The sequence below is a fragment of the Peromyscus californicus genome, unplaced genomic scaffold (assembly GCF_007827085.1).
Source record: "Peromyscus californicus insignis strain IS unplaced genomic scaffold, ASM782708v3 Scaffold_13__1_contigs__length_99412109, whole genome shotgun sequence".
NCBI classification, from domain to species: domain Eukaryota; kingdom Metazoa; phylum Chordata; class Mammalia; order Rodentia; family Cricetidae; genus Peromyscus; species Peromyscus californicus.
Genome location: NW_026294424.1, coordinates 93,103,074 through 93,130,356, shown reverse-complemented (window position 1 = coordinate 93,130,356; position 27,283 = coordinate 93,103,074). Strand labels below are relative to the sequence as shown.

The window sequence follows — 27,283 nt, the reverse complement described above, 5'->3', positions numbered from 1 at the left end:
AGAGAGTGTGTGGCTGAGAGAGTTGAGTATTTGCTTTTTTAGTGTAACAGAGGCCTGACCATCAATTGCGCTCTGAGGAAAAGCAAGGTGCCAGTAGAGCGCCATGATTTGTGAAGCGAGCCTTGGTTCTGTCTTCAAAAATGTTTTGTTTAAAAGTTCCATAAACACCAGTGGCCCAGGAAATGCCTTAGCAAACATTCATTAATAAAATGACAGCTATTTTACTAAGTTCCCATAGCCTTTTATATGTTTATCACTCCTTGTGGAAGAAAGACTTCTGGCATCGAATCTTGACCTCTTCCTTGGAGGGAAGAGAGAACCTTTCCCTCCCCTGGGAATTTTCAGAGAAGAGGGGACATGGCTGACCTCTTCCTCAGACTGAAGGAACTTATGCTATCCCTTCCTGTCCTGGGTGAATGCATCCCCTTAGACAGTACTTTGTGCTAGACTGAGACGTTAAGAGTGAGCACAGAAATGTAGGACCCAAGTGTAACTTTGTTCCCCAATGCTATTTCTTGTTTGTTTGTTTTGTTTTGTTTGTTTTTGAAGGACTCTTTCATTTCTAAGCCACTACTACTTCAAAATAACCAGATCAGCAAAAGTCCTGTGTAAAAGAACGCACTGATCTCCATTTTACTCCCAACAGAACATGAGATGCTGTGGACAGCAATAATAGAAAATGTGTTGGCTTATCTACAGAGAGGCTTAGGACAGAATAATGCACAGCTCTGTCCTGCCTTGTTCTCCAACGTGTATAAAATGATACAAAGTTTCCCACAATGTCTACAGCAAAGTATACACAAGAAAAAAAAACAAAAGCCAGACAGATAACAATATGTGTCCCCATCTACAATTCTGCCTTTTACATTGTTAATTACAGATTTTATGATGCTTTTTCTTCATAGAAAATTTAAAATTCCAAATTCCTTCCAGCTAATAGCAGTTTTATGAGTTCATAGCAAACAAAACATAATGAAATGTAGGCATTTTCATGTGACTCACTGGTGAATCCCCCATAACAAAATACACCATAAAGCACAGGAGTTTCAGTTTATTTGTTGATAGCTTTAAAGATTTGAATGGTATATTCATTCAACAGATGTTCCTTACATAACCACAAAATGAACCACGATCATTGACCACATCACATCCTAAATTATCCCAAAGCCCTTGTTTATGTTATACCAAGGCCAATATACAAGGATGGACTTGAGTTAACTTTAGCATCCTTTCTGAAGGGTTGTAACTCAATGAGCTTTTTATGAGAATAAAACAGGGATTTCTTCCCTAACACCTTCAATAAGCTCCAGCATCAAGTATGATTGCTCTTTAAGAAATGTGTCTTCTTCCCTGAATTCTAGTTTAGGAGGAGACGAATTCTGAGGCTTCTAGAGAACTCAATAAGTTTAAGCTTGAAGGGACCTTATAAGATGTTATCCATGAGTGCAAACATGCTTTAGTTTATTTAAAGTGGCTTCTTTCCTTCCCTTCCAGTTTAAAAACTATCCATCTAAATTAAATCCCCCCAAGCACACATTTATTCATAATGGCTTTGACTTTACAGAAATTTTGCCTTGTGGCAGTAAAGTTCTTGTTGCCAAATGAATGTCCTTCGGTATGGCAAATTTTCTATGCAGGTATGAATGTGAAAATTACATTTCAATGAAAATGAGCCCATGATAGGAAGTCCAGCTGTGGTTCCTATTTCCAATGCTTAAAGACCATGTTTCAACTGGAATAGCATTTCCAGAGATGCCTTTCTATTTATCAAACACAAGTAGGGAGCAGAAGCATACAAAGATTCTGCACAGTTTCAAACACCTGCAGATCCAAAGCCACTTTACACCCAAAGGGTCTTCCCTAGGGCACAGCTTGGAATGGAAGATGTTGCCACCAGCATGGTTCTGAAGGAAGTTGTATGATCAAGTAACTGGCAAAGGAGTTGTGTAATGTTTGAATTAATAATTGTCACGAATTCATATAGCTCCTTTGTCGCCAGAGACTTTTCTTGTTTGTTTATTTGGTGTGTGTGTGTGTGTGTGTGTGTGTGTGTGTGTGTGTGTGTGTGTGTGTGTATGTATGTATGTATGTATGTATGAGAGAAATGAAAATGACTACTATCATTCTCAAGACCATTGAGAAACCAGTAACTCAGTTTTGTTCTGGAATACTATATGAAAATGTTGGAAGATATGAGAACACATATTGCCATATATTCAACACATATGGCTTGTAAAATTACTTTATGCCAGTTTTTCAGTTTAATAGAACTTGAAAGTAAGTTGAATTCACTTAAGAAACCCAAATCATCATCCACACAATTAGCCTTGTATTACCCATTTCTTTCTCCCTAAAGTATGGTCTCTATACAGAAGAATAGTGCACACTAGGAGTACTTCTTTGTCTTTAGGTTTCCCCACAAGGTATTATTGTGCTCTGCTCAGCTATGCATGCATGTGAACATCATGCATATGAATGAATTTAAATAAAACACCTGAGCTTGATTAATAATATGTCTGTCCCTCGGGATTAGTTACTCACTGATTTCTTGACACATACCTCCAGGAACTTTGTAAAAAGGAAACCAAACAGTACATTTTTTTTATCAGATGCAGGGATGTGCTATGTATTCCAGAACAGCCTCCATGGCAACCTCTACTACAAACCACAACTAAGAACTTGGGCTTGAGCCAAACATCTCCCGAACACTCAAAATAGATGTCACTGTGTCTGTGCCCTTTTCTCAGAAGAGAAATGAACTGCCCCTTAGCCCATCCACGCTTTCATGAGCTTGTTTGTTCTGTTTTGTTCTTTATGCTTGCATTAATAAATAATTAATAATTATGAAAGAGCATTTGAGGTTGAAGGGAGGTGCTAGAGATATATGAACTGTTTGCATGGTAAGAGAAGAATTCATTATTTTTAGTGGACAATGCACATAGAAATAAAGAAAACTCAAAAATAATACAGGAATTGAAAAAGTGTTGTGATCATGTGAACATTCAATAGAAGCAACAGCCTTTCACACAGTGGGACAGACTCTAGAGCCATCACTGAATTATTGAAAAATGTGATCATGTGTCTACATGCTAATGCTGCATGATCAGGAAAACACAAAATTTCTTATAGTCCCCTCTAGAGAGACATAGAAATATACAGAAGATTTCAGAGAAGTAAATATCTACCAATGGATGGTTCTTTTAAAAAACATATGGCATTTTCACAGGCAAACTTGAAAACTTCACTTCTCAGGAGTCCATTTCCTGTTTCTAGACCAGCAGCAGATATTTCAAGCTGGCTGGCCAGCCCTGGGGTTTAACAGTGGCACTTCAAGGGACAGAGGCTCCTGGGATCCTTTCTGTCAGCCTCCTGTCCAGGTTACATTATTCCCTTCTTTGCTCTGAAGTCCTTCCATGAGTCAGTGAGGAAGAACTTGGTGGCATGTGCTTTGCTTGGTAGGGAAGTTGCTCCTTTAAGATGGGTGAGGCTACACCAGTATAAACTTTATCGTACTTTTTGTTAAGAGTTTCACATATCCCAGACTGGCTTCAGACTTACTGTGTTGCCGAGTCTGACCCTGAACTCTTGATTCTTCTGCTTCCACTGCCTGAGTGCCAGGAACACACCCTTTCACCCCAACACCCAACTTTCGCTGTGTGTGCAGGGATCGTACGTGGTAGGCAAGCTCTTCCAATTGAGCTAAGTCACTTTAAATGAATTAACAGACTTCCTGGGATTTTTTAACAAAGAGAAGGAAGAGTTAAAATGACCAATTAAGTAGAGATACAAACTAGTGGTAAAAGCTTAATTTAAAGAGTGCTTTTCATATTAAGTCTTCTAAGCTCTGAATCTGAATGAAGTAAGAGCAATACCCGGACCTGCCTTCTCTTGCTCCTCTTCTGGGTGGGCTCTGTATTGATTCTACAGTTCAAGTTGAAGATGAATTAGCCCCTCCCCATCAGCAAAGGAAGTCAACATACACCTCCTATCTAACACATACAATACAAGTCAAATATCATCCATGACAAGATTGGACAAGGCTGAAGAAAGCTTTGGGATAAACTGACAAAGATCATTTGGTTCCTGAAAGTAAAACAAAACAATCCCGACAGCTTCGATGGTCAACAGCCACAAACAGTACAGCTAAAACCCAAACTATTTTAAAGATTGCATTTTCTCACAGCAAGGAGGTAAAATAAAAGGAAAAACGAAGATCAAATGCCCACAGAACTCTTGTACCCCACACAAACGGACCCTGAAGATTTCAATGAGGAAAAACAGTACCTTATAAGTAACTGGTCTTGTCTAACACAGCTGGTCCCAGAGCCGACTCGTTTAACTGTCTACTGTGTCCAGTTTAAAATTAATTCTGTTGGCAAGAAAGTACAGAGCTCGTCTGGAAAATATTGTTTGGACATAAACTGTTCCTTTCAAAGCAGTGGTAGCTATATTTAAGTTTTCTTGTAGACGGGACTATAAACTCTTCCTGTAGCTAATTTTCTTCCTCCTCCTTCCCTCAGACTTAGTCAGTATCCTCCTATCCCATATATTGAAGAAAGAGACAGAGAAACGGGGTGGGAGGGGTGGGGGAACTTCTGCAAGGAAATATACCTTAAATAATGTAGTATTTGAGCATTTGGAAAAACAGCAGAACACAAAGAAGATGAAAGAACTGTAGATAGCTCACCAGGACCCAGAAACCCAGTGCTTTCTCGTTCTGTTAATCAGAAAAGTGAAGTCCAGAGAAAGTAGGAAGTTTGATCTAAATGCCATCAGTCAGGCAGCTCCATTGTTAGCGGCTCCGTTAATAGATAAGGTTTCATGACTACCAGTTCACCGTTTCCTCTGCACTGGGCACTGTGAGGAAATAACCTCTGCATCCTTATAAACGGTGTGAGGTATTGGCAGCGAGCAGGAAGACAATTAGGACAGGGAACCACCTGTCTCAGAGACAACATCTTCCTCAGCTTCACAATCCTTAACATCGAAAGTTCCCGCTGAATTTCAGCTCTCCTTGCATACCTAGGGAATTATATTTTTCTGACATAGTTTTATGATTCTGGAGTTGCCCTTTTTTGAGGGTTGTTATGACACATTAGTCCCCACAGAGACTATTCTAGGAAGGGACCCTCATATGAGAGGGGTTAGGTTTCATTTGTGATGTTTCTGCTCAGCATCAGAGAGAGACAGAGACACAGAGAAACAGAGAGTTCTTATAGTTCCTGAACTGGAAACATCTTGACTCTATGTGGATTCTCTGTGTGTGTATTTGTGTGTGTGCACAGATTCACATGTATATGAATATGTGTGTGGGCTGGAGGGTAACCTTGGAGGCATTTCTCAGTTGTTTCTTGAGACAGCATCTCTCACTGGTTTAGAGCTCTTAGACAAGCTTGGGGTGGCTGGTCAGTGAACCCCAGGATCCATTCACCTCTGCCTCTTCAGTGCTGGGGTTACAGGCTCCAGCCACAGTGCCAGGCTCTTTAAAGTGCAGCTCTCCTGTTTACAAGGCAAGGAGTTTACCAGTGGAGCCATGATCCCACCCCAGCAGGATGGCTCTTCCTGCCGGCAGTGTGTAAAGACATTTTCACAAACATACACATTTATTTATTTGTGTGTATGTGCAATACACATACATGATTGTGTTCACATACATGAGGGTGTACGTAACTTGTGTAAATATGAATTTGGAGGCCAGAGGGAAATCGGGTGTCTTTCTCTATTGATTACCCAGTTTTTGTTTTTGTTGCTGTTTTGCTTGTTTATTGTTTTAAGTTCCTGTATCTTACTGAACCAGAAGCTCACCGATTGGCTACTCTGCCTGGCCAATGAACTACAGGGATTTACCTCTTTTTGTTCCCCGAAGCTCTGGAGTACAGATGTGTACTCAAGCGCCAGGGTTTTATAAGGGTTCTGGCGATCCAGACTTGAGTCTCCACATTTGTGTGATAACAGGCACTTTACCAATTAAACCCATTGCCCCAGCCTCACATTGATTTGTGGTAATAATGACTGTGATTTTGTGTGTGTGATGCTGGGGATCAATTCCAGGGATATCACCCATGCTAAGCAAATACGCTATCACTAAGCCACATTCCAGACCCATTCTATAGAGTTATAAATTAAATTATATATATATGTGTGTGTATATATATTTTTATATATTACATGTATATATGTATACATACATACATATATTATTTATTTGTTTGTTTTACACAGGATTTTGCTCTGTAGACCAAAGTCATGGCAATCCTCTTACCTCAACTCCTGAGTGCTAGAATTACAAGGTATATCTTGCCCAGATTCATTAATTTTTTTTAAATAACACGGATAAGTAATATAATAATTTTACTAGGAGTCTTTCATGTACCATTTTCTAGTCATATATAAAGAAATTATTTTCAAACTGAAGGCACAATATTCTTACAATAATTTGAAACTATTATCTGTAATGTATTAATTAATTTATTAATTTGAAAATTATTTATTAGAAATTCATGAAGCCACTACCCCCTTCCCATGTAGAATAGAGTAACTGACAAACAAAAAAAATAATTTTCAGTCAAAATCAAAGGGTTTTGATGGGAAGTGAGATCAATTTTCTATACCAGTTCTTAATTTCATTTCTACCCTTCAACTGTTTCTCCCCACCCCCACCCGAACTAACACTGAGTTACACCAATCCCGACAAACCGCTGCCTAGATGAGATAAGCCAGAATACTAAAGGGGCCCACATTGAAATCAGCCTCGTCACTGTTATTTCTTCCATCTGACTGTTCTGAAATACCACAGCAACAGCTATTTGACACCTGAAGTTCAAACGTGACTGGAACTGGCTGTGGCAATGCTTGTCTATGTTCCCAGCACTGGGGGAGTTGAGGCAGAAGATCTTGAGTGTGAGGAGAAAGAAACCATCTCAATAAACCAACAGCAAGACAGACAACAAGTGCTCAGCTCACCCAGGAACCATTTTTAAACTCTTACTTTTTTGCGGGGGGAGGGCTGGGACTTTTACGTAGATGATGCTAGCCTCAGACTCACAGCAATCCTCCTGCCTCTGCTTCCCAAGCACGGGGGTTATAGGTCTAAATCACCATGTGTGGCCACAATTGCTTGCTCCTAAGCTCTGAAACTCACTCTTTGGTTTTATAATTTGCATTTTCTTTGAACTCATCGGTTGCTGCATTAGATTGGGGTGGAAAACGACGAAGGTTTCGATGGGACGTGAGATCGACCGAGTAATTATGAAAGAGTAATGCTTCAACGACAATTCAATTTCGTGGAACGTAGTTTCCAAAGTGAGGAATTAATGGTTGTGCTAGCAATTCTCCAACCTTGACAAATAAGAAATTGAGATCCAAAACATGAGTCTTGAGAAAGAAATCTTGGAAAAATACACTGCATGTGTTTTTTGTTTTTGTTTTCTGACACAATGTCAGAATTCCATTCTCCTTTCATAATTTCCAATTATGCCTAATTAAACTCTATGCAAAGGTAAAGTCCAGACATTACCACAGGATTTACAGGTCAAGTATGGGGCATCCAGTACACGGATATATACCAGCTGTCTTACTGGGGATAGTTCTTAGTTTTTCTGCATGTCCTGAGCTTTGTTTTTCCTGTTGTCTATTACCTTATGTCTGATAGAAGCAGTCCAAAGAAAAGAAGAGTGAACCTTTGCAGGGGAAGAGGGCTATTAGGTGACCTTTAGACGTGGGTGGAATGAAGCCCAGTGACTCAGGTGTTTCACCCAGGGAAAGGAGGAAGGTGGGAGAGAGGCATGCTCAGCAAGCCATTTAGAGCTGCAGTAGGCTGAGCCACAGATAACATAACAGATCGCACTGTATCCAAGAGCCAACAGCTCTCAAAACAGGTTAAGTAAGATGGTCAAGGAGCAATTTTGGTGACCAGGCCAAACAGCAGGAAATTGGCCTTCAAACCTACTTTTTTTTTGATTCATGGCACCGGAAGGGAACATGTGCTGTCAATATATAAATTCTATACAATCTTAAATAGCACAAGGCTTCACAACCGCCTTAGAAAACATTTTTGTGCCTCTATATTTAGGTCTCTGGGATCTATTCCAGACATCCCACTTTGCAGTGCTCTGGGTTCAGAATCCAAGGGTGACTTGGAGGGGAAAAGTCTAACTGCACTTTAAAGTTCAGTGCTGACTCTCACAGGTGCTTACAGCAGAGGGGAGTCCCGGGAAATGCTGGTATTCACAGAGGCGAGCAGTCAGAACTCACCACCTCTTCATCTGCTCTCAGCTTTGGGGCTTCCGGGAGCACTAGAAGGAAGCGTGTGCTTTTCACTCAGAGCTCTCAGCTGATGGCGAAGAAGGTGGGCACACAGCAACAGCTGCCCCGTCACACTGCTCTAGGCTTGGGGGGGGATCTCATGCTCTGGAGAGACCTCATGCATGGGGGTGTCTCACGGCTGGGGGATTTTCACACTTCAGACTGCTGCATAGAACATAGAACATCTCAAGCCTCTACTTCCTCTAGTCCGGTGGTTCTCAACATTTGCATTGAGACCCCTTTGGGGATCGAACGACTCTTTCACAGGGGTCACATATCAGATATCCTGCACATCAGATATTTACATTACAATCATAGTAATAGCAAAGTTACAGTTATGAGGTAGCAATGAAAATAATTTTATGGTTGGGGGTCCCCACAACCTGAGGAACTGTATTAAAGGGTCACAGCATTGGGAAGGTTGAGAACCACTGCTTAGTCAATTCACATTTAACCTCCCTCCATCCTCTCTCTCACAGTCCATCCTACCATCTCAGAATGCTCATTGCCCCCCCATAACCACCTGCGGTTTCTAACCCTTCCCTTCCCTTCCCTGCTTCCTGACATTCCCCCTTTGCCCTGCCTCGTTCCTTCCGATGTTCCTGTCACTCTATCATCTCTTGTTGTCCAGTGATTTCCTACAATGTCTCTGCTTCGTTCCTTCAGGGCTTCCAAGCGCACCACATGTACATCACGGCCTTCTGCATGATTTAGCACCTGATTGCCTTTCATCTTTCCTTCTGAGTTTCCCAGCTTTTTGCTCCATGTGTCTAGAATATTCCTTCCTCATATTTTCACAGACCTTAGCAGTACTCAGGATTCACTGCTGTGGATATCATTCTGTATAAATAAAACACTGATTGGCCAGTGGCCAGGCAGGAAGTATAGGCAGGAGAATTCTGGGAAGCGGAAGGCTGAGGGAGACACTGCCAGCCACCGCCATGACAAGCAGCATGTGAAGATGCCGTTAAGCCACGAGCCACGTGGCAAGGTATAGATTTATAGAAATGGATTAATTTAAGGTATAAGAACAGTTAGCAAGAAGCCTGCCATGGCCACACAGTTTGTAAGCAATATAAGTCTCTGTGTTTACTTGGTCGGGTCTGAGCGGCTGTGGGACTGGCAGGTGTCAGAGATTTGTCCTGACTGTGGGCCAGGCAGGAAAACTCTAGCTACAATTCACCTTGTATGCCACCTCCTCAGTGAAAAATGGCCTCTTTATCTAGTATCATCCTCCTATGTGGAAACTCCTTATCCTGTTTCTATAGCTTAGAATTTTTTTCTCAGCATTACCGCTACCTAAAATGATCTTTTGTGCTTTTTGAACATTCTCATTCATCTGAGTACTATTGCTTTTCTGGAATGAATTCAGAGCTGTATCAAAATAGATAAATAAGAGCAGATCTATTTTACAAATCACACTGCCAATACTGAGAACAGTGGAATATAAAATAGATATTTGGGAAGTGTTTCTTTAATTCATTACTGTTTTTTCCCCCTGGGATCCTACTCTTCAGCTAGCAGATGTCCAAGTGCACAAGCAGAAAGCATGGAGTAATCCACTTCTACAATGACTCACTGCACATCCTCCTGTGGCTCAGCCATGAGAAATTATGGGAAGTAAAGATGAAGTCCCAGAGGGCTCTAGAGAGTTGTGTCTGTACAAGCCATCTCTAGACTCTTGAACTTGGGCCAAGCCAGATAAAATCCTTGACTCGCCAGCATATCCTCCATGGATACACAGTGTTCACCTAACTAGATACTTGTATTTTCTAGGTCTTCAAGCTCCAGGACACCCCTACCCCCCAACCAACTGCCTGCACTCTACAGCAGTTTCTGATACTGAAGCAGAAGACAGGCTGGAACCAGTCCTATCCTGTCCCGGAGGTTTCAACATGCTTCTGTTACCTGGTAATGCTTCAGGAGCAAAAGCAAAATCCTTGCACTTGAGACATGTTTGCTCTACATGAAAAGGGAGGAGATGTTGGAGCAGGGAGCTCACAGGTCATTTAATCTCCTGTCTCAACCTGGATCCACACGAATTCCAAGCTTTCTGGTGAGCTGTAAATTAGTTTTCCTCTCCAGTCTCCTGGCCCACAGCTTCCTAATTACCTGTTCTAGTGAGTCAGCTCCTCTGGGCCCTGGGTCTCAGGTTCATTGTGGGATGACATCACTGCTCAGAGCACCTGGAAGGGGGCTGTGGCATGGCCATGCAGAGTGAGGGTGAATCTTGGTTAAGGAACCCATGCACTGAGCCTCCTCCCAGCAGCCTCGGGGAGAGGCAATAGCTTCCCTCACACCTGGTGCCACTCAGGAAAATAACTTTGTTTACAGTATTAAAACAACCAGTGTCCTTTTACCGTGGTATTTACTATATATTAATATGTTTATAAATGGCATTCATTTACTCAGTGAATCAAAATGTATTTATTGATTATCTCCTTGGACAAAGGAGTAATTTTGAAGTGAACAATTTTTCTTTCTTATTTCATGACTGGTTATATTTTTCTGTCCTCAGACTTCTGTACAAGTTCCTCCTTTGCTTCCTGGAATGCACTGATCCTGAATTTAATGAGCCTGTGTAAGGTGTGTGTGTGCCTGTGCGTGTGTGTGTGTATGTGCGCGCGCGCATGCACATACATGTGTGTGAGTGTGTGTTACACACAGATCCTGCTGAAACACTTACCTTTTATAGATGGGACCAGTTTGTAGACTCTAATGAAGAGAGTCATGGTGTTAAAGGGGAGCATCAATGTGGCATGAAACAAGATTGGAAGTAACCAGAGAGGGCTTCTGTAAGGGATGAAATGAAAATGCATTCTGAATGTAGGAGTGGATTAAAATTCCACGCAGGGCATGGTACACATTTGGGTCACTTCAAGAAGTTCCACAAAACTAAAATATGGAGTAAGCGATGCTCACAAAGTATGCAAAAGAGAAAATGGGCAAAGTTTTTTTTTTTTTTTTTACTGTTAATTTATTTTGCTATTTATTTATTTGACAGAGTCTCATATAGTCCAGGCTAGCCTCAAAACACATCAGAAGAACTTGTGACTCTACCTGCCAAGTGCTGGGATTACAGATGTGCCCCACCACACCCAGTTTGTGCTATGCTGGGATTACAGATGTGCCCCACCACACCCAGTTTGTGCTATGCTGGGCTTAAATCCTGAGCATCATGCATGCTAGACAAAACACTCTAGCACCTCAGCTCTCCCCCCCCAGTCCCTATTGTTTCACCCGAGAAGCAATGATTGGCAATCTAATTATTTTTTAAGCCATTGAAGGATTTTCATCAGAGGATATCTTATTTTTAAAATTCTGAGTGGCAAATAATTCAGGGAGAGGAAAGCTTAAGGGATAACTGAGGACATTATCTCTATGTTAACTAAGAAACTATGATAGCTGAGCGGTGATGGCACATGCCTTTAATCCCAGCACTCAGGAGGCAGAGCCAGGCGGCTCTCCATGAGTTCGAGGCCAGCCTGGGCTACAGAGTGAGATCCAGGACAGGCACCAAAGCTAGACAGAGAAACTCTGTTTCAAGAAAAGAAAAAAAAAGAAAAGAAAAGAAACTATGATAATCTAAAGTTAGATAGGAGGGACAGAGTAATAGACAAAAGTCTCTAAATATATTTTGAATTTTCCTCAGGTGGAAGGGTGCTAGGAAAACAAACACACTCTGAAATCCCTGTGGTTTATTACAGAATAATGAGCATGGTATGAGATGAAGCTAGTATTTAATAAATCCCTATCACATAGGAGACATTTTTCATACATTGTCTTTGTGCACAGACAAGGAGACAGGCAAACAGCTTGAAAGAGGAAAACAGACTCTGGACTTACAGTCATCTGATTATAAATACATACGCAACACATACATATATATATTCATCATACACAGATAGTTATGCACATGCATCATATATATCTACATATATGCATGCAACAACGAAGAAAAAGAGAGGCTGTGAATTTGAAAAAGAACAAAGGGGTCCATGGGAGGGCTTGGATGGAGGCAAGGGAAGGGGGAAATGATTATAATCTCAAAAAAAGAAATAATTAAAAAATTCTATTTTTTACATTAAATTACCTGTCTCTTTGACATCAATTTCGAACATTTTTCAAATTTGAGCACCGAGTGACAAGACTGGTACTTATTATTTGGAGTGTAAATTGGTAAAGCCCTAAGAGGTTCCCCAAACAGAACTGACCGGGTTTCTATAGTATACCTTATTTAGATGGAGGTTCAACACACAAACAAGTGTAATTGCTTTGTTTCTATGCAACTCTGTATTTAGCTGCCCCGCGAAGCATAAATCCTTCATCAAATTCATCTTGGTAATCTAATTACTTTTTAAGCCTGGAGGCCTTGTTCACACACTGTAGTAGGACAGTGTGTGGGAAACAGAGTTAGAGTGAACTTGGCAGATAGCCTAGTTCAATCAAGTCAGATGTTGTTTTGAGTTACATGGAGTTTGAAGGATAATTCAGTTTCAACGAACTGAGGAAGGCAAAGGTAAAAATCCAAGACCCTGAAAATAGAAGGAGGCAGATATGGTCACTTAGGAGAAAACACTGTGATTTGCCTTGAAGTTGAATAGGCACATTCCTTCTCCAGCGTATTTTAAGCCCACTGTGGGTTATACAATACACCGTCTAAACAGTCACTCATTGGAAAGTGAAAAGAGGCACCATTGCTAATTACCGTGGGATCCAAGTAAAATTCAGGCATGTGATGGGCAAATCTCTACTTAAGAGATGGACATGAAAGTTGATGACCTTCAGGTGACAATTTCAAGAATGAGGTCATGGACTGGGGATGTGACTCAGTGGTAGAGTGCTTACCTACCAAACACGAGGCCTAGGTTCAGTTCCTAGCACTGTATCCTCCTCCTCCTTATCATCATCATCACCATCTCCACCATCATCATCATCATCATTGTGATGAGGTCATAGGATTTAGCGTAACCAGCTTTAAAAAGTAAGGCAAGCCAAAGTCAACATTTGAGAATTCTTACAATAGTCGCTCATAGCTCATACCTCATTAGCAAAGGCCATAGCAGCCAACTTATGTGAGATGCATTACTTTAGTGTCATAGCTTTTTTTTTTTTCATTTAAAAATGATGATGCGGGGCTGGAGAGATGGCTCAGCGGTTAAGAGCACTGGCTGTTCTTCCAGAGGTCCTGAGTTCAATTCCCAGCAACCACATGGTGGCTCACAACCATCTGTAATGAGATCTGGCGCCCTCTTCTGGCCTGCAGGCATACACGCAGGCAGAACATTGTATACATAATTAATAAATAAATCTTTAAAAAAAAAAATGATGATGCTTCTTCATTATATTAGAGTCCCAGATAACAGGATGGGATTAGTAGTTGTATCAGTCAATGTGACTGGGCCAAGCCAGGTTTAGATGGATGCTAACAGGTTATTTCTGGGAGTGTCTATGATAATACTTCTGGAAAGTATTAGTTTGTGTCAGCTGATGATAAGATGTCCCTCTCTACTGCAGTGGGCACGGAGGACAAGACGCCACCCACAGATACAATGATAAGTCTGCTCTCTGTTTGAGCTAGGACATCCATCTTCTCGTGCCCCTACACACCTGCTTCTAGACCTCAGATGCTAGACTCAGGCCAGAACAGGTACTAGCTTCCTGCTTCTTGGGCTTGCGGTCTAGGCTGGTTTACACTGCTTCACCTGAGGTTCCAGTGTGTAGACAGCAAGTCATAGGGATTCTTTCTTCCAAACTTGGGTGAACCATCCTTTAAAATAAATGTCTTTAAATATTATCTTTGTGTCTACACATCTCATATTGGTTACTCTGAGGAACCCCAATACACAGATATATATTATCTGCTCTCCCTTATAAAACAATATATTTGAATAAACACCTTGGCTATAACATATGAAGATGGTGATAGTAGATGGGAGGGAGATCCCTCAAAATACTTCCTTTATTTAAAATAGGCACATGTTTACTTTTGCCAATGTGTTAACCATCAGTGAGGCAAAATTAAGGAACACCAAACTGATTAAAATGCCAGCACTGTCTTCTGCTTTACTCCTGAATCCTTTCTTAAGATGAAAGCATGCTTCCCTTGCCAAGCTAGACAAGGGGTGGGTGGGCAAGCATGGGCAGTAAGCACTCCCACCTACAGAAGGGATATTAGCCGAACTTAATTAGGTTTCCTGCCTTAGTGAAGTCAATGGCTGGCGAGCAGCGCGACCTTGGGTAGAACACTATGCTTCACCAGGGCTTAGTTTTACTTGCATAAAAGGCAGGGATTTAACAAGATTACTCAGAAGGTTCTCTAGGATTCGAAATTCAACTACTCTCTGGAATAATTATCTCCCATATGTTTTAAATTTGCTTAAGGTTCATTTTTACTTGAAGACGGAGAACATATTTGTTATATCACAAAGAAATTAGAGCAGCCAGTCATTAACAAACAGCTCTGTGGTAACAATAAGAATGATTTTTAAGATTCCCAAGCACACAAACATTAGTGAGTAGGGAGGCATTTCATCTTTTTAGAGTAAACTATGCCTATTAGAAATTCTTAGGGGGCAAAGCATCAGACATAAAGTGCCAAACCTTATTGAGTTTAATAATTCTTAAGCATTAAATTTATGTAAGCTCCCCAAGCACATGGAGGATGCCTTGCAGAGCTTATGCAGGAGAAAAGATTTTCTCCAGCAGGGTAAAGCTTCCTCTCACATTTTCATTTTTCATAACAAGAGACTGACTCCACATTTACAAGATAGTGTGTTGGAGAAGAACAAAGGAGGCCTCGACAAATTGGCAACCTTTGATTAGTCCTTTGACAAATTTGTAGATAAACCAGCTTCAGAGCAGTAAAAATGAATTGCCATCATAGGGCAGCCCTTCGTGGTAGCCAGCTGCCAGGAAGCCGAATTCCCCCCCCCCCCCCCCGTATTATTTTTATTCCTTTTCATCAGAGAAGTACTATATAAAAGTATATCACTATATAATGTGAAAACTGGTGACACTATTGACCCTTACCAATGTTATTCTTAAGGATTAGTCTCTGTCAACAAAGGTTGATTCGTCTACCTATCATTTATCTTCTAAACCCCCACCTATCTCTAGCCATGTGCACACACACTTTTTTTTTTGTTTTGTTTTTGTTTTTTCGAGACAGGGTTTCTCTGTGGAGCTTTGCGCCTTTCCTCGAACTCGCTTTGGAGACCAGGCTGGCCTCGAACTCACAAAAATCCACCTGCCTCTGCCTCCCAAGTGCTGGGATTAAAGGCGTGCGCCACCACCACCCGGCAGCACACACACTTAATACACATATGTACACATGTATACCCAGAAATGTGTTTTTAAAAAGAAAACATTAGCTTCTTCAGTTCCAAAATTGTTCAACTCATGGTCTTTAAAGATAAGCAAAACCCCAAATAGTCTTCCTTTTACAAAACCTCTCTCTACTATTTTAACCCACTGAACTTGTTTTTAGAAATTATCAGATGGCCAAGAAAAATCAGCAAAGGGCTGTCTTACACGGATTCAACATGATTAGCAAAGTGAGTTCTGCAAAAAGTACTTACTGATTTGAATGAATGGATGAATCACAATCATGTCACCAATATGGGAGAAGCCACCAGCCACCACATGTGAATTAGGCCCTCCCTCTGCTTATATCCTTTTCTTTTTTCAGTCAGGTGCTCAAGAAGATTCATTTGAATGTCTTAACTATTGAGTTTTATGTACAGATATGTCTGTTTAATAGGTAAAGAGTGTATTTTTCCCATAGCCAAGTAGTAAAAAGTCTGAATATATTTCCCTCCTTCTTCATATACTGGTCTCGTCTACCACAACTAGTTACTATTTTACTTAACAATGGTCAACTAGTACCCAAACCTTTGCTGCATTTACAGTACAGAAGATTAATAGATGACGACTTGTTTTATTTCAGCTTAATTCTTGGAGTCTGCAGATTCTGTATGTGAAGGGAGAATAAAAATTTCCTTTCTGTGTAGACCAGTGACTTCAGTTTTAGTTCAGTCATCTTTCTGATTTTCCTTAGGTTTGTAAAGGCCTGGCTTTTGCACATTGCCTTCCTTGGCTAAGCTGTATTTACTTCCGCAGTAGCATCACCCTGGCTTGGAGCTCACGTGCTGTGAACCCGCATGCCTTTAGTTCCTGTCTAATGAACAGCACCAGGCGCCCGGTGTGTAACTCAGGTTTCCATCTTCTTTTCACCCGGTCTTAGATTTTTATCAGTCTGCCTTCTCTGTACCGTTCTCATCTCTGTTTCTTTGCTTTTAACTGTTTCATTTTTCGAGGGTGTGTTATTTTGCTGGAGGATGTTTGCAAACTGCCAAGCCAATCCATTCCACTTCGTGAAGTTAGCATGGCGGTACCATTTACATTATTTTCTCCGAGCTGGTGATGGTAAATACCTCTGACATCTTCTCACCTTAGAAGAACCCTGTTTATCTTTTTTTTTTTTCCAGAACCAGGATGATTCTTAAGGAGTTGGCATATTTCTTTGACTATATCCTGGGAAAAATCACTCAATTGTTTCAAGTGTAGGGGGCATTTCACCCTGAATAGCCATTTCAAAGAGCGAAATTAAAAACAAATTTTAGTAACATGAGTGTTGCAGCCTCTTGTATACAAATGTATTCTGTAGTCCCCAGATCACTTATCAAAGAATCATTTATCAAACAAGAATAGCCAATAATGTGATTCCAAAGCATCACAGTTCAGTAACAGCCGCTCTGTTTCTGGCACCACGTTGGACATTTTAACATCCGATAAAAAAGATGTACTACAATAAAATATGCTTCTGAAATTGTATAAGGCTTCTCACTTGGTTCTCTTTAGTGGTGCTCTACATGTGGCAAAGGACCATTTACTTCTTCTGGCTAGTCAAGTTCCTTTTTTTTTTTAAATGCTGTCTAGGACTCTTTGCTAAGCTAAAGTACATAGGAATGTTTGTGCCTAGAGACAAATGTCTTCTTCTGCAGAGATTCCAGTTACACTGCAGACTTTAGGGAATGCATAAAATGAGGCAAAGAAATCACATGAACTAATTGATTTAAACACAAACACATGCAGATGTAGCATGAGTGCTCTGGATTGGAAAACATCAATAAGGATCTAGATAATAAGAGGCCTTTGAGGATTCTGGGGCTAGGGATTTATCTCAGGGATAGAGGGCTTGTCTGACCAGCACAAGACCTGGGCTCTGTCCCCAGCATCAGGGGTGAAAACTGCTTTTTCAAAGAGATAATTACAGCAGGAGCTCTTCCTGTGTCAAATCAAGGTGGCTGCTGTGAGCACTCACACAAATTTTCCCCTGGAGAGCCATTGTTCAGAGAGAGAACAAAAGTAAGAAAATGACCTTGAATTCTCCTCTGCTCACTGATTTTTGAAGGTACTCTGAAGGCTGGGAAAAGAGGGACCTTCTTATTTCTGTAAATAGCTCGGCCCTAACAAAACCTCAGATCTTGCTTCTCAATCAATACTGGGCTCCATGGCTAAAAGAGCTGCATGAAACCAGGGTTTCATCTGCTTAATGATAGCAATAGAGGTTACCTCTAGGAAGAATGAAGAGGTCACTAATCACATTGCAGGGAAACCACCACTTCATTATTGCTTGAGAACGGCTGTCAGTTTTCCTTCCTCCTTCCAATACACTGACTGCCAGAGAAAAGTTAAAATGTGGGTCCCCAGCCCTGAACCACAGCACATAGAACAGTGGACTTCTTCAGAATCTTCTTGTAAAATGACCTGAAACTACAGGGAGAAGAAGGGAAACAATGAATTGAAGAAATGAGCATTTGATCTAGAGACTTCTTCATGGGGAGAAAAGGAACCATTTGTGAGTGCTATTCTTGGCATTTGGTAAGATAGGAAATGCTGAATTCAGTCACCGCTGCTTACTTTGTGAATCTTTTTCATCACACTTCTTTAAATTTACTAGTAGAAAATTCACATTAACAGATACAGTATTGTGTGTGTGTGTGTGTGTGTGTGTGTGTGTGTGTGTGTGTGTGTGTGTATGGATGGATGGATGGATATGAAAAATACAGAATGCTGCTTCTTTAATTTTATGTGAGATGTTATTGTAAATACCAAGCCTGTTTATTGCTGTGTTTGCATATCGTATAAGTGTTAGATATAGAAAAATGTCTTATGTCTGGCAAGGTTAAATTTGTAATGTTTTAGATAGTACTTTAATAAAACACACCACAGAGTTATGAACATTTAAAGGCCATTTTAAATGTTCAGCAGGGTAAGAGAGAAGTATTTAAAACATGCTTAACCTTCCAAATAAGGAAATAAACTAGTCAGCAAGACAAGCGAGTAGGCAATCTGGATGTTTTGTCTGCCCTTGAGAACTCCAGCTCCTCTGTGCTCTTCCCACTGCGGCCCATTCTGGACCTTTCACTTAGGCCTGCTTCCCAGGCACTGCTCTGTCCTCCTGTGTCCCCTCCTCCTGTGTCCCTGCAAGGTGTATCCTGCCTAAGGGGCTGAGGCTGCTCCAAGTGGCAGTCGAGTGGACCTAATGTCTTCTCTATAAGTTGCCAGACTAACAAGTTTTATCACTTGGAAAATACAAGGAACAGCTGTTTACGCAAGTGCCCCAGGCACCCTGGTTAATCATTCTCGAAAATAATATTAAATGGGATATCAATCTTGTTCGCTGCATTCAGCTTTTTGTGCAATGTAATGTGATGGTGTGTGCCTGGTCTTACAGTAGCACATAATGCTGTGTTTGGTTGATGTCCCCGGGCAGCTTCCTCTTTCAGGAGGGGAGATAAAGGGAGGGTGAATTTGTGGAAAGGAGGGGAAACTGGTCAGGATGTAACATATGAGAGAAGAAAAATAAATAAATAAAATAAATTTGTAGATTAATGATACTATAGCATTATTTTGGTGTCAATAAAATAATATATTACATTCCAAAAGAAAGAAAGAAAGAAAGAAAGAAAGAAAGAAAGAAAGAAAGAAAGAAAAAGGTGGCTAATGACTCTGTATTGCATGCTTATTCTGTTGGATAGCAACACCAAATCATTCTACTTGGTAAATAATAAGTTGTTATAAAAGGTAAAAATTTGACTGCAGATGCATTTAAAATATTAACATAATGTCTGGAAGATGCAAAAACTGAGCATCAAGAATATTTTATTTTAAATATTAACAGGGAACTCAGTGGATTCAAAGAAGATTTAAGTTATCCTGCCATTAAATTTTAAATATGATTCAAAACAAACAAACAAAAGACAGAGATGCGCTGTATTGGACTTTTTTATATTGGGTCTCTTTTTTTTTCTTAAAATAAAGGTGGGGGTGGGGGCTGAACCTCTTGATTGTCACAGCTCCACAATGACAGAGTAACTCTCTTAATTGCAGGCACAGATGGAGTCTTTGAATCCCTAAGAACCTGCTTCCTTGTCTCAAAGGGCTGCTGTTGAGGAGCTCTGGCCAGGAATGAGGGGAGCAGAGCCTGGTCTGTAAAGCCCAAGCCTTTGAACAGGACAAATGTGGAAGAATCCCAGCTCGTTATCCATGGACTCCATGACTTTGGGCAAATTTGTTTTCGTATTTGGAAAAAAAAAAAGTGGTAGTATCTATTTTATTTTATTTTTATTTTTTTGGTTTTTCGAGAGAGGGTTTCTCTATAGTTTTGCGCCTTTCCTGGAACTCACTTTGTAGACCAGGCTGGCCTCGAACTCACAGAGATCCGCCTGCCTCTGCCTCCCGAGTGCTGGAATTAAAGGCGTGTGCCACCACCGCCCGGCTGGTAGTATCTATTTTATAGATCTGTCTTAAGGAATAAGTTAAAGAAAATATGCAAACTTCTTATCACAGTCACCTTGAAGAAGCAGTACTTCTATGGATAGTACTATTCGGTATTAACAATAGCTAATTATGCTAATTAGGTTTGATTAAGGGTAGACTGAAAAAAATTAGAAAGCTTGCAGCAGGTCATATATTTTTCTCTCTCAGCTACTTCTTTTGACCACATTCTTTCTTTGTCATCCTCAAACAGGAAGTGCCACATGACATCCTGTGGACTTGTGGCAAATGCTCAGAGTCAAACACATGAAAATGACATACCAGACTATATTTTTTTTTTCCGCAAAAGCGGAATAAAATTTCTTAATGAAACCAAAGGTTTTATTGCATGATGGTTAAATGTTTGGGTGTGGTTTGGAGCAATCATCTTTTCTTAAAGAATGTTCTCTTCTCATCACTTCATAAACCCCCAAATGGAAGACCAAACTCAGGCAGAATCTTGAAAGATGTGTCTACTAATGGAATGAATTTATCCATACTAGCTGTGCAGTTTTGCCATGGCCAGTGGCCAGCTGGCTCAAGACTTGAAAAGACAATATAATGGCTAAGAGACATAAACAGGAACTTGGGGGACAAAACAAAATAGCATATGTTGATCATAATCCAGGCGTTACTATGGACTGCATGTCCCTTCTCTCTGCAAACACCTTCAAACCAGTTGCTGGTTTCATGAAAGATATGTTCTTCCCAGGAAAAGAAGAGCCAATTCCAGGAGGTTTCAACTCTGTAATGCTGAGTGAGGGAAAACGAGGTTACCTTTCACACAGAGTTGTTATAATTAATGACCATCCATCGTATATTTTAAAATAACTATGAGTATCTTGTGTTTTGATACCACTGAGAAATGGTAAATGTTTTCCTTGGTAGAGATGCCACCCACCCCGGTTTGACAGAGAAACAGTGTCTACATGTATTGAAGTATCACACTGTACACTGGTATGTGTGATCAGAAATAATAGAAAAAGTGAGAAAGCCTCCATTTGGATTTCCATTCCTTTGCCATTGGTTTCCTTCCATTTCTTCCTTTCACTTTCATTTTTCTTGATTCTCCAACTCACATCTTAGGAAAACAACAGAAGACTTCATTAACATGAAAAGGTGCCAATGAAGACCCACATGCTGGGCTGGTTTCTTTTATGTGAACACAAGTGATTGAGGAGAAGGGAGATTGGGAGAGTGGAGTATTCCCAGGCACTTTAGGTGTCAGTCCAAACAGGGGCTAAAGAGGAGTCTTTTCAAGGCCTGGAAAACCTTTCTAGGATGTCTTCACTGTACAGAGGAGACTGGGATATTTCTCTATCTTTGGTATTACATGGGGAGCCTGGCGAATCAAATGAGGACAACTTCCAAGTCTCCACAGCCTTTGTGATCTGAAGTCTATGAAGGAAGGCTTCCTCAGCACCATGTAAGAATAAGGACTTGTGTCTCCCAAAGAATCAGGCTGTGCTCATTCCTTTAGTCTTCCCATTGATGGTGCAGAGATCTCACTGTTAGTTTTCATGTTTTTTTGTTTTTGTGTTGTTTTAAATTACTGATCAGTTCTATAGAATAAGCCTTAACTTTCAACTGAAAATGAACAGATAGCCAAGATATAACTCAGAGAGCAACTGGAACACAATAAATACACTTCTGTCTACACCAGAAGGCTAGATAGATAGATAGATAGATAGATAGATAGATAGATAGATAGATAGACAGACAGACAGACAGACAGACAGACAGACAGACAGACAGATAGATAGATAGATAGATAGATAGATAGATAGATAGATAAATGTATATGACACACAGTTGGGCTGTTCAGTTTGTGAGCTACTTGGGGCAAGTCAGAATCTCATTTGTAAGAATGGCTGAAGTGATGAAATTCTTCCCTTCCAAGCTCTGTCTTTGGCTCTGTGGCCTTCCATTCTCCCTGTATCTCATTAAGATGCAATCACCATCCAGACAGTATCCATGGTGATGGTTTAGCTGACTCCAAGCCCTGCTCCAGAAGTAAGGCTCTTAGAGTATTTGGTCCTATTCCTGTTTGGAAGCAGATTACTCAAACAACAGAAATAAAATAGCATCTCTGTCACCATATGAGATGTTTAATGTCACAGTTAAATAAAAGCATATGCAAAAATACTGTTTCTTGAAATCTGGAATTGTGTTTCCATTGCAGTGGGACAGAATGGTATTTCATCTGACTGAAACGTTTACCAGCAAGGAGTATAAAATTAAATTTATAGTGCTATCAATTATAGAGTATTTCCCTAACTTTGTATCTAAACTCACAGATCTCAGGCTGCTACGCACGTGGTGAACTTGAATGTCGTGTTAGCAGCATTGCAGAATGTTAAGAGAACGCAATCCCAAAGCAGTTAAGTTTGACTCGATCTCAGTTCATCCAAGGTTTAAGTTTTGTTATTTATTCCTTGGATTAAAATCAGATGTCTTCCTCATCAATGTAACACTGTGACATTTCATTTAAGAATCCAATTCAATTAAACATGTCATCATGTAATTCAGTAAATCCAAGTTTTTCAGAAGAAGTAAGGAAGTTTATTTTAGCTTGAGCAAACAAAGCCAAAAATCCTACAGCAATCTGTAAACAGCCCCCCAGAGCTCCAAACTGACACTCATGCTTGTCCTTTTTACTTGTGTCTCTCTTTCTCAAGACTGTGGATCTTGAAGTGAAGTGGATTGTCTGTAGCCCCCTGGGTAGCCCATGGTTGTAATATGGCAGGATCTTGAAAATATCTCGAAAGTTTCCAACTAACAATTGGCGTGTTCCCTAATCATAACCTGTTTTATGTCTCTCTCTTCATTCCCACAGCCATGGCCCTCCTTCACCGATTCATTCCCTCCCACCTAGACAATTTTAACTGCATCCTAACCTGCCTTTACCTGTCTGCCGAAGCTCTGCAGACAGAGAAATTGTCCCTCAGTGCGGTTCTGGTCGTGCAGCTCCATGCACCTGTCAGAGTCACCACAGAATGAATTGCCAACTTCTGCCTACTCTCTGAAATCTTCCCTAGCCAGCCTGGCTCTTACCTCTGCAACAGTCACCTTTCTATTGCTGTAACAAAGCACCCAAGAGGACGGATTTAAGCAGAGGAAAAGACTTAATTGTTTTGGAGGATTTGGTCCATGGCAGTTGGATCTGCTGCTGCTGGCCAGGTCCATAGTGGAGGAAGTTGCTCACTTCACATCAGCTAGGAAACAAAGGATAGGAAGGGGAGTGGGGTCCAGGGACCCATCCTTTACCACTCAGGCCTTTGAGAAATATTTATCTAAACCATAGTCATCTCTTTGATAATGTTACAGCCCGCAGTCACTCTTCTCAGGACAAAGTGTTACCAGTTGATACTGTGTTTCTTTTTGCTGGAATGTGATTCCCAAATTTTCTTGTAAAAACCCTATTTATCTTTGAGAAGCGGGTCAAATGCCATTTTTTCCCTTTAATATTCTCTGACTCTTCTGGCAGAAAATGATTTTCCCTGCCACTCCTCCTAATAGTTAATTATACATTTCCCCTACCATTCTTATTAACTTCTTAGAGTTACTTGTGAATGATTTCTCTCTGTGTGACTCTGATGTAAGAACTCATGTGCTTTGGAAACTCTGAGACCGAGAAGAATGTTTCCCCAGCAACTTTGAGATCAGAGTAAAATTCCCACAGTGGGGTTCTGTGTTTACCCTCCTTGAGCCTCCAATAGTTAAGCTAGAGAATTATAAGGCAATCTTTTCTGTTAGCTGTAAGTTAAGTTGTATAGTTCCTATGGTCCTAGAGAATATACATAAAAAGACAGAAAAAATATAACAAAATGCTTTTCATGCTCAAATATCAGCAAAACTATAGCAATTCTTGTAACTGAGATGCTCTTCCTTAAGAGGGCCCTTGAAGGAGTTGCAACATTTAAAAAAAATATATTATGATTATGAGTATTTTGCATGCATGTAAGTCTGTGTACTGCATGCATGTCCGCTGCCCACAGAGTCCAGAAAAGGATGTTAGATCCCCTGAAACTGGAGTTATAGATGGTTGTATATCACCACATGGGTGCTGAGAATCAAACCTGGGTCCTCTGGAAGAGCAGCCAGTTCTGCAGAGCCATCTTTCCATCCCTGGGGTCCATCGTTTTTGACAGGCCTTCCTTAATGTCTTCTTTTCCTTAGACTCTGGTCCCAGACCCCTGTGATGCTCACAGTGTGGTACAAGATGCAGGATACAGGCCTTTCTCCCCTTTCCCTCCACTTTGTCTTCTCACCTTCCCCAAAGCGTTTCTCCCCAAGAAGTCCAGAAAGTAACTCCCCTCTCAGCCTGGTTACTTTCCTTCCTTCAGGAGGTTTCTGAAGAAGTGAAGTGAAGAGAAGCTCTCTCATATGCTGAAACTGTCATCCAAAAGGCTCACAGCCCTTGTCCAGACATCTTTAGGCAACCACAGTCTCATCCTACAGACATCCAGCCTACCCGGGCTCCAGGTGCTTCAGCTCTTCATCTGCTGGTCCTCCATGCCACTCCAGTTTAGTAGACACACCTTGGCATTGTGCCTCATCTCACCTCCAGCTCTCAGGCCTCCTTCTCCAGCATCCATTCAGAGGTAGTGTGGTTCTTGACAGAGAACAGAGAAAGGGGGTCCCTTCTGAAGAATCTTGCTGTCTTCAGGAATGTAGCTGTCTTTAGAAGGTTGAATTGACTCATCTCTTCAGGTTGACAGATTTCCTTCACAGAGCACTTAGTTTATTCTTCACATTTTATTTAATTTTTTGTGACCTGCATATACTCATATACATGAGTTACTTCTTGTACTGTAGTGTTTTTAAAAGAAGCATCATTGTGAAAAAAAAAAGTGTTAGGCGTGTTTAAAGAAAAAAGTTAGGTGTGTTTTCCCCAGTGCGTATAAATGCCAGCGAATGCAGCAAGAGTTGGTTCCGTTGGCCCCTTGCTGCCCTCTAGTGGGCTGCTGGTGTATCCCCTAGTTAGCAGGGAAGAGGAGGTAGACTGCTAGGTAGAAGCTAAAACTCATTGGGATGAGTTCCAAAGATAACTGTGCTACAGGGTCAGCAAAAACAGTTACCACAAGTTCTCCATCATATGTGGAATCTCACACAAAGGCAGATCACAAAGACACACAGGGAGAGAATGGTGGGCCTTAGAGGCATTGGCAGAGGAAGGCTTCACAACGGTACCCCAACGCAGTGAGACGGGGGTGCTCCCTACTGTCTGCAGCAAAGAGGCCAATTGGAGGTTACAGAAGTTTGCTATACGTCATATTAAAAAAGATACAGGAGAGGAGTGTAAAGATTCCCGACATAAAGAAACGATGTTCATAAGATGCAAATAAATGATAGCTATCTCCCAAAGATTGTTCTGTGCCGCGTCCTTTGAGGGAAGTGACAGGAAACTGAAACACCATGGAAGGAATTCTAGTAAGGATAATGCGTGAGAAGTGTCTGCTCATACTTTCAAGAGGGATGTTGCCATTTGAAAGTTAAAACTAAGTGAAAGGCACTAATAGAAAGCTTGCTTAATAAGCCCATTTCTAGAGACCCCGTTATTACACAGAATGCCTGAGGATCTAAAAATAAGCCAGAAGACAGGACACTGCTCTTTTCAAAGCCAGTTTAGCTGACACGCACTTGAGCACTCACTGGCTGGCACCTAAAGTGTGTGTGTAAGGTTCACAGGTCGCTCTGTTGACGTGCTGGCTTCCAAACAGCACTTGGAAACAGGAACCGACTCAAAGGCTAGAGTGATGCCCTGGCATTAAGGAAAAAACTTGCTAGTACTTGAAGAGCAGGCAGGCCTTGGATGCTTTGATGTGCCTCACTATCTGAGAATCATAAATGCATATATTTGATACCCTCCCCTTCCTTGGTTTAAGTCCTTAATGAAAGCAGCCACACTTAAAAAAAATATTTTATTTTATGTGTATAGGTTTTTGGTCTGTGTTTACGTCTGTGCATCATGTCTGTGCCTAGAGGTTGTGGAGGTCAGAAGAGGGTGTCAGACCCCTTGGGACAGGAGTTACAAATGGTTGTGAGCAGCCATGAGGGTACTGAGGACTGAATCCAGAAGCTCTGGAAGAGCAGCCAGTGCTTTTAACCACTGAGCCATCTCTCCAGGGTCAGTAGCCACTTGATAGTGGCTTGATTATCAAGTAGACTCAATACCAAGTCTACAATGCCCAGTACCCAAAATTATGTGGAAAATAGAAAAACAAAACAAAAACCAACCAAACAAAACTCATAGTTGCTGAAATAAGTTCCTACCACAAGCAAGCCTCTGGGACCATTCAGTAGACTCTGCAGTCTTTCCATGCCGAGACTGGGATTTTCAATAAGTATAGCAGCAGCGTCACAAGGACACATGCTTTCCCTTCTCCACCAGTGACAAGGAGGTGCCTAGAGACCCCTTGTCACCGCACTCTCCATACTCTTAACATCTATTGAAAAAGGGTTCCTGAATCAAACACCGACCAGAGAGATGAGAAGAACCCAGTTCCTGCAAAGGTTATTTTAGTCAGAGCTGTGAAAATTGATGTTGCCTTCTCCCTGGCCTGGCAAACCTTCCTGGAACTCACACATGCCGCAACAGCGTCTGCAGCACTGGGCTAACCCAGTGATGCATGCTGGAAGTTCGCATCTATGTGCTGCTTTCTCTCTGGCCTGGCAAACCATCCTGAAACTCATGCATGTTGCAACAGCATCTGCAGCACTGGGCTAACAGAATGATGCATGGTGGAAGTTTGCATCTATTTTAGACTTCTTTTCTGCCAAAGAAATAAGTATTAGGCATATTACACTGATTTTTCTCTCACAGCACACAGGAACACAACCCAGTAATTTCAATGAGCATTATTAACTGTGCTCTGTAGAAGAGGAGAACAGATGATCAGAGAAGAGATGCACTTTGCTCATGGAGCAGGACCCACTCAGCTTCTATAATGTCCCATCCACCATTCCAAAGCATGGAAACACTGTGTCGCTTCCTCCTCTTGTCTGTAAAAATGTGGTGCATAAAAATATCTCATACCGTTTGATTAGCAAATGAAGCATCTGGGCTTTTTTTTTATTAAAGATAAAATAAAAAGGATCCCACAAAGGTGGCTGAAAATATGTCCTGGGTGGTGATTTTGAACAGCGTGACACT

The 27,283-nt window shown here is 41.1% G+C and overlaps 1 protein-coding gene across 5 annotated transcripts in view; it reads right to left on the bottom strand.

Annotated features, from left to right (window-relative positions):
- Arhgap24 (Rho GTPase activating protein 24) overlaps positions 1 to 27,283 on the bottom strand; it is a 664,750-nt gene that overhangs the window by 170,056 nt on the left and 467,411 nt on the right. Inside the window, exon 1 of one of the 5 annotated variants that reach the window (XM_052735540.1) lies at positions 4,285 to 4,306. The exons of the other annotated variants lie outside the window; for them this stretch is intronic. The gene's annotated coding sequence lies outside the window, so the exon portion shown is untranslated. Of the gene's footprint in view, positions 1 to 4,284; positions 4,307 to 27,283 lie in introns of those variants that run through there. 5 annotated transcript variants of the gene reach the window in all.